The sequence below is a fragment of the Mirounga angustirostris genome, unplaced genomic scaffold (genome assembly GCF_029215605.1).
Source record: "Mirounga angustirostris isolate CCGP_5_RB_7025 unplaced genomic scaffold, mMirAng1.0.hap1 SCAF_4, whole genome shotgun sequence".
NCBI lineage: Eukaryota > Metazoa > Chordata > Mammalia > Carnivora > Phocidae > Mirounga > Mirounga angustirostris.
This window is the reverse complement of record NW_026991712.1, coordinates 111633193-111641595: the sequence shown is the minus strand read 5'-3', so window position 1 is coordinate 111641595 and position 8403 is coordinate 111633193. Positions and strand designations below refer to the sequence as shown.

Here is an 8403-nt window from a genome sequence, read left to right as displayed (position 1 = left end):
GGTCATGGATGAGAAATCAGCTGATAATCTTATCAAGACTCTCTTGCTGCCTTCAAGATTGTTTCTTTGTCTTTAGAGTTTAGCAGTTTGATTATGATCTAAGTGTTAATCTTTTTCAGCCTATTCTACTTGGACGATTTTTGTTCTTTCTTTCTTTTTAGCTTCTTGGATGTGTAGATTATGTTTTTCATGAAATTTGGAAAGTTTTCCGTAATTATTTCTTCAAATATTTTTCCTATCCCTTTCTGTCCTCGTCTTCAGGACCTGTCATTATGCATATCTTGATATGCTTGATGGTGTCCCACAGGTCTCTGGGAGCTCTGTTAATCTTTCTTCATTCTTTTTTTTTTCTTTTCCTCAGACTGTATAACCTCAGTTGACCTATATTAAAATCCATCGCCTCTTTCTTCTGCCAACTTAAATATGCTGTTGAATTCCTGTGGTGAATTTTTACATTTCAGTTACTACATTTTTTAACTTCAGAGAACCTGGTTCTTTTTTATAATTCCTATCTATTTGGTGAGACATCCTTTTCATACTTGCCTTTAGTTCTTTAGACATGGTTTTCTTTAGTTCTTTGAACATATTTAAAATAGCTGATTTGAAGTCTTTGTCTAGTAAGTCCAGCATCTGAGCTTCTTCAGAGATTGTTTCTACTGACTGCATTTTTCCACTGAAAAAAAGGCCATATAGACCGTGTATTCTCGTTTCTTTGTATGTTTCATATTTTTTATTAAAAATTGTATATTTAAAAAATATAATGTGGTAACACTGGAAATCATTCTATCCTCTCCCAGCATGTGTTGTTGCTGTTGATTTGTTTAGTGGCTTTTCTGAACTAAGCCTGCAGTTTAATTCTGTATACTTTGTCATGTGTGGCCACTGAATTCTCTGCTCATTTAGCTTAGTGGTTAGTTAGTGATTCAACAGAAATTTCATTAAATGTGTAGGACATTGCTGAGGAGCTCTGTGTATTTGGGGGCACACCTTCAACATTTAGATAGGTAATTTCCAAATCTTTTTTTTTTAGAGGGGGACAGAGGGAGAGGGAGAGAGAGAACTTAAACAGGCTCCATGCCCAGCACAGAACCTGACATGGGGCTTGATCTCACAACTCTGAGATCATGACCTGAGCTGAAATAGAGTCGGACACTTAACTGACTCAGCCACCCATGCACCCTGGCAGTTTCCAACTCTTAGCCTTCACTTCCTGCTTGTGCAGAGCCTCAAGGTCAGCCAGAGGTGAGAATTTAGGTCCCTTCTCAGGTCTTTTTTTGAACATGCTCATGACCCTGGCCATGCATGAATCCTCCTAGATTCCCAGGAATATGTGAAAGCTTTTCAAAGCTCCCTATAGATATCTTAGTCCCCACCTTTTTCTTTTGGTTAGCCTGTTGTTTGGCCCAACTCTTATTTGCCACTCTAGGCAGCTGTAATGTTTACAACTAATGATTCTGGGGAAAGACTCTTCATAGTGGGTAAGTTCCAAGTCAATCCAAGTAAAGACAGCTTTGTGAGTGGGGTCTTCTAAGAATGAGCAGATAGACCAAATAATGCCAGTTCTCTGAGAACAGAGCTTTGAAGGAGCTCCAACCCCATTCTGCCCCATCCAGTGGTTGCCACACTGCTGCTTTCCACTGTGCTTGAGGGCCACTGGTTATCAAGTCTACTTTTGGGTTGCAGAGGAGAAATGGAGATAGAGCAAGTTAAAATGTCACAAAGCTTGCTGGTCTTACTGAGATTGAGCCTTTCTTCTTGAATAGACTCTTCTCAGATTGCCATAAACCTTTGATTAATTTTCAGAGTTCTGAAAAAGTTAATTCTGACAATTTTTGCAAGTGTTCTCACTGCTTTTACGGGGATTTTCAGAGGTCCATTCTCTGCCACTTTTGCTAATGTCCTCCCACAGATTCTTTCAATGGAATTTATCCTTTCCTTGGCATAAACATTTTCTAAACATTGACCACCTAAGGCCTCAAATAGTTTAGATTTATTCTAAAATGTCGGGAAATGAGTTTTCTGAGACAAATGTTTGTTCTTATAAATAAATATCAAGGAAACAAGGCAATTAAAGGATGTACAGACAGATAAGTCACAGGAAAAAAAGAGAAATTGTTCATGGCTGTCTACAACTTTCACCATTTTTTATGTCTTTTTGCTTTTTGTTTTAACATGGGCCTGGTTAACTTGAAAATACCTGGTTAAGTTTCAACCGTGTGTCAGTTCCCCATCTTCTCCCTGGGCCTGGGTAAGCTTGGAACAGAAGGAGACTGAGGTAGTCTTCAGCAGCCCCTTCACTTTGGCCATCTTTGTTGTATTAGGTCAGGCTGCCATAACAAAATGCCACAGACTGGGTGGCTTAAATAACAGAAATTTATTTTCTCACAGTTCTGGAAGTTTGAAGTTCAAGATCAATGTGCCTCAGGTTTCTCCTGAGGTCTCTCTTTGGCCTGCAGATGGCTTCTTGTTGTGTCCTCTTATGGCTTTTCCTCTTTTCACACATGCTCCTGTTGCATCTTCTTCTTCTTATAAGGACACCAGCCCTATTGGATTAGGGCCCCATACTTGTGACCCCATTTAATCTTAATTATCTCCTCAAGGCCCTGTCTCCAAATACAGTCACACTGTATTTGTGACACCCAGTCACACTGGGTCTTAGGGTTTCAATATGAATGGTTGAGGGGAGGATGCAATTCAGTTTATAACAAGTGTCTAACTCACAATAAGTAGGTTCTCCATAGATATTTCTATTGATGACATGCATCCTCTTTTGTCCCTGTCCTTTAGGCTTGTGTGCCATCCTTTACTCCTCTGTAACACCTCAAACTAGGCGCAGTGGCTTCTGGTCTATTGGGAGAGCAGCACTGTGTGGAGCTTGCAGAGAAATCTCAATGTCAGAGTTCAAGTCCCCACTCTGGTACCAACTAGTTGTGTGACCTTGAGCAAGTCTATTAACTCACTGATTTTCTCTAGATTTTGTATTCTTTCACTTCTCTCTATCCTCTAGGCCCTGGATTTGTCACTGACCCCTACTACTAAAACATCCTTACTTCAGCTCTATGTGGCACATCTGGGGGTTCACTAGTAAAATATATCCTCGTTAATGTACCGACTAAAGAGTTCTGAGTGGTCTCCATCTCTGACTATGTAATAAATGTATTTCCAGAGATGCTGTCCCCACTATTGCTGCTCAGACAAGAGTGGTATTAGCATTGTTGGGCAATGTAGTTCAGGAAGGAAAGGAAGATGCAGTGTAGGACAGGCCTAGTGGGGAGGTAATGAGGGGTAAACCAGAAGCTGAGAGTCCCCTCACATGTATTTACTTAACCAACTTTCACCAAGAATCTGCTTTGTTCTGAGCATTGTGCAAAGTGATGAGCCAGAGCTCTTATCAGAAACTTCTCTGACCAACGCACTGGAGTTGGCATGCACTGCAGTGTTGTAGGAGGAAAAATGGCCTGAATTTAAGTCTTGGGTTTGTTGTTTATTTCCCTCTGACCATAGACAAGCTACTTAGCTTCTCAGAGTCTTAGTTATTCCATTTTTAAAAGAAAGGACAGATCAGGTGCTCTATATGGTTAGTTCTACCACTTTGTCTCTCATCTTCTAGAATTCTCCACAGAGAGTGGAGTATGGATTCTGCCTAAGGAAGAATTTGTATTTTTAATGCTGATTTCAGCACAAGGCTACTCCAGTTGGGAAGATGGGAGGAGAGAGATACATACTTGGGGTAAATGTTTGGGGGAAAAACTTGGAAATGAGCCTTTAAAGGAACCAAATATTTGCATTCTTACGCTGTCTTTTGATGATGCTATTGATGAATTCCTCATACGCTAAGAAAGAACTCACTTTAGCAGGTTAGACAAAGAGGGGTCCACTGTGGGTTATTAATCCTAAAGAGATTCGTAGTAAATGCAGAGTCAAGATGCAGAACCTTCGTTTGCCTGGTGTCACAGATGCATTAGTCCCATGTTACTGTGTTTTGATGCAGGAGCCACATTTTGTTAACTTCTCTATTCCTAGTACCACACAGCACAGAATAGACATTCAGTGGACATCATAGTCCTCATTCCCCAAATGGAATTTTCTTCATGTTACCTGCTGAAAAAGAGAGACAAAATCAAGACGCAATTTTCATACTGACTTTGTCCCTTAAATTGTTAGAGAACTAGATCTCATTATTTTCAACAAATTCAGTGGAAATTGTCCTCACCTTTGGAGTTAACAATTTAAGCCTTTGGTTCCCCAGAGCATGATGTTCAGGCTAACTGCCTTGGCATCAGCCTTCATGGACAACTTGTACATGGTGGCAGCAGATAACAAGAGGATGAAGGCTCAGGCTGTAGCCAGAGCTGGATTCAAGTTCTGCCTCTGTCATTCACAATCTTGTAACTTTGGCGAGGTGTTCACCTCTTGACGTCCGGTTTTCTCATCTGTAAAATGGGGATGATACTGTTACCTGCCCTACAGAGTCATTGTGAAGGTCAGGGTTTTTTTTTTTTTTAAAGATTTTATTTATTTATTTGACAGAGAGAGACACAGCGAGAGAGGGAACACAAGCAGGGGGAGCGGGAGAGGGAGAAACAGGCTTCCTGCCAAGCAGGGAACCCAATGTGGGGCTCGATCCCAGGACCCTGGGATCATGACCTGAGCTGAAGGCAGATGCTTAATGACTGAGACACCCAGGTGCCCTGAAGATCAGTTTTTAAAATGCATGAAAGTACACAGTGGCGGGCACAAAAGTTAAAAGCACAGAAAATGTTAGCTTGAAGAACTTATAGTCATGGGCAGGAATAACCTTCTGTTTCTTTTAGTTTTTCAAGATCCACACACCCTATTATAACAATAATAATTATTATATTTTTATAATTATTTATAATGTTATGATTATTTTTATAATTATTTTAAATATTATTGTCATATTTATATACTTTAAGCCTTTGTACTTTAACATAATCAGGAGTCTTGGATGCTTGTGAACCATGGGTACTTGAGCAACCCAAGAAGTCATTAATTTGTCTTTTAGATGTCCTTTTACAAAGTCCCATAAACCAGCATCTGTCATCATTGGAGGGCTCACAAAGTTTGGAAAAAAAAACAAGTCAAAAGATGGATGCAGTCAAAGAAGTTCAGGAAAAAAAAAAGATCACTGAAAGTCATAATTCATTTAAAAAATATTTGCTCTCATCTCATACATGTGTATTTATAAACAGTAGCACATTCTTTATGAAATAATGCTTAAAATCCTTGAGGATTTGCATGTAATTTCTTCAAAGCCTTCCCAAGAAATAAACATAAATAAGTTCTCGCTGCTGATATATTTTAAAAGTCTTTCCAAGCCAGTGAATCTAAACACTTCACTTCCTCCTATTTTCCCAGGCTTCCTTCTTCAGATGAGGACTCTTGTTATCTTTAGATCCAAAAGCCACTTTGAATTTATGCACTGATGATCAGAGAGTCAAATTTTAAGAGTCTCCTCTCTTAAGTATTTAGGTATACAGTTGTCTCCCTTCGCCACAGGGCATATGTCCCAGGACTCCCAGCGGATGCCTTGAAAGCACATTGATGGTGCTGAACCCCATATATCCTGTGCTTCTTCCTATACGTACACACCTCTGCTCTGGTTTAATTTATAAATTAGGCACAGTAAGAGATTCACAGTGATAAATAATAATAAAATAGAACAATTGTAATAATTGTAATAAAATAATAAATTGTAAATTTATTATTTGTAATGATAAATTTGTAATTTTATTGTAAATAAATAAAATAATAATTGTAATAAAATAACTGTAATAAAAGTTATGTGAATGTGGGCTCTCTCTCGCTCTCTCAAAATACCTTATTGTGTCGCCTTCGCCTTCTGCTTGAGGTGCTGTGAGATGGTAAGATGGCTATGCGAGGAGATGAGGCGAGGCGGCTGATGTGGGTGCTGTGCTGCCATGTTAGGTTGCTGCGGCCCTTCTGATGCATCGGGGGATCATCTAGCTCCAGACCGGGAGTACCTGAAACCGCAGATGAGGGGAAACTAGTGTATTATTTGCACCCGGATAAAGGGAAACTGTCTGAAAATACGCTAGCTTTGCCTCAAATTACTGGAAACTGAGTGAGCAGTTAGTATTTTAGAATCCCCAAAGAGATCTGAAGCAGAGTAGCTGTGATCTTGGGGAAGGGAGAACAATCTGAGCTACATGCTGGAGAAAGCTTTTGGTCAGAACTCTATTAAAAACAGGAAAGTCAATGTGCTAGGGCTTGATTTAAGCCTCATTGGATCAAATACACAGCTCATGATCTCGTTTTTTCTTGAGAACTTCGGGCGTAAGAAATGGCCCGATATATCCATACTTGCTGAGATGCCAGAGACTAAAGTCACAATAACCTGGGGTTGACGCAGGTGTCCTAGCTGCTCTGAGATATTTGGGGAGGACTTTTGCCATGACCAGAGGCGTCTCTGAAGTTGACATACACGCACACCTTCCTGTGTCCACTCCCTGCACACCCCAGGCTCTCCCTCATTTTCTGGGACTCCAAATCTCACCCTGCTTGTGACAGTTGCACTCACAATTTTTCCTGAGCCAGGGGACGGGGGTAAGTGAAAGCAGCACAGAACAGAGCCAGAGGTCTCAGCAAATGAAATGGCTCCCTATTTTCTTTCCCTGTGCTGCCACAAAATCCCCTGAGTGTCTCACTCAAACACGGGGTTATCTTTTACAAACTTCCCAAGCCAGACAATAATAACCTTTGGGTCACAGCGTATGGACCAAACGCCCATCAGTAAGAGAATGAATAATCTGAGCCACATTCAACGCAGTGGAAGGCATCGCAACGGTGGGAAGGAGCCGCCTGCTGCGAATACCACCATGTGGGTGACTCTCATAAACATGGCGTCAAGTGACAGGAACCAGGCACTACAGGGTGGACGCTGTTCACTTTCTTTTGTATAAAGCACAGAAACAGGCAAACTAATCAGGTAGTCTCCCTCTGGGGAAGGAGGTCTAAGAGGGTGTTCTGTGGGTGGGGGGCGGTGCTGGTGATACTCTGTTTTTTTTGTTGTTGTTGCAGTTCTGAGTGCTGGTCACCTTGCTGTGTTCTTTGTGAAAATTCATTAACCTGTACGCTAATAATATGTACCCTTTCTGTATATTTCATTTCATTAAAAAGCTTTTTAAAAATGATTAACGGAAAGCAAGTGAGTCTCCGTTCCTTGGCCAAAATCTTTTCTGATTTCAGTCTGACATCCCTCACCTCATCTCCAGCCCTTTCTGCACGGACAACTCTGTCTGGAGAAAGCCCTTCCAGACTTTTCAAAACCTTCCCTGAGGGCATCCCTGGTAAACACCATCAGGGGTCTGTGATTGTTGGAGACCTAACGGTTTGCAGATTTCTGTATCGGGGATTTTGGACATTGTTGACAGGCAAGGAATGATGAACTTTTGAAGTTACCTCTGCGGGAGTCGTGTGAGCTATCAACTAAACGATATCTTTAGTTCTCAAAGATTTTAGGAAGATACTGATTATTTTATGGTGCAATCACCAGATTGCACTGGTGATTATCAGCTAGTGTGGCTTTTGTGTACCTTACTCAGCAATGTGTGGTTTCGTAGAGTCGCTTAATTTTACAGGGCAACTGGAGTAGCTCAGATGCGAGAATGCGGGGACACAGGTCACAAAAAGGCCTTTTGAGCATTGAAAGCCTAGGGGTTCTTTAAATGTTCTATTTGTTCTTTGTTTGTATACTGATTGGTTGATGATCAGTGTTGTCCCATGATTTTTAATAAGCAAGAAAGAAAAGCAAATAAATTCATTGATTCGCTTTGATATTTGTTCAACAAAAGAACAATATTGATGCAAAAAGTTGTTTTCTGCCAGTCATGATGTGGGAATCTGGACATATCTTGAGTTCATCAGAAGGAATATCTTGAGGCAGTTTTAAAAACCTTGAGTCTTGAAAAAATGTGAAAAGGAAGTTAGCTTGTATATTTTTTTCTGGATTAAAAATTATGTTTAAAGAGGGCCGCTTGGGAGGCTCGGTTGGTTAAACATCCAACTCTTGATTTTGGCTCAGGTTGTGATCTCAGGGTTGTGGGACTGAGCCCGCCGTCAAGTTCCATGCATGAAGCCTGCTTAAGATTCTCTTTCCTTCTCCCACTGCTCTTCCCCCTGCTCTCCCCACTCACATGTGCTCTTTCTCTCTCTCTCAAAAAAAAAATTATGTTTAGAGAAAAAAAATGAATCCCTCTGTTTTATTTACTAATGTTGAAAGTTACTGAAATATAATTTGAGACACTTATATACATCCAAGACACTTAGCAAAGCTTTAAAGAATGCCTTTTCAAAATCCCTGTAAAAAAGAAACTGTATTTTGACAAGAGTATCATCTTAAATTCTTAAACAGATGCCTGT

At 40.4% G+C, this 8403-nt stretch overlaps 1 long non-coding RNA gene across 1 annotated transcript; it reads right to left on the bottom strand.

Annotated features, from left to right (window-relative positions):
- Positions 1 to 4072: 4072 nt before the first annotated feature.
- On the bottom strand, positions 4073 to 5912 carry LOC123858305 (uncharacterized). Its single transcript, XR_006794135.1, has 3 exons — positions 5842 to 5912; positions 4214 to 4433; positions 4073 to 4101 (listed from the first exon to the last, which is right to left on the bottom strand). It is a non-coding gene; the product is annotated as an uncharacterized LOC123858305 (long non-coding RNA).
- Between the last annotated feature and the right edge of the window lie 2491 nt (positions 5913 to 8403).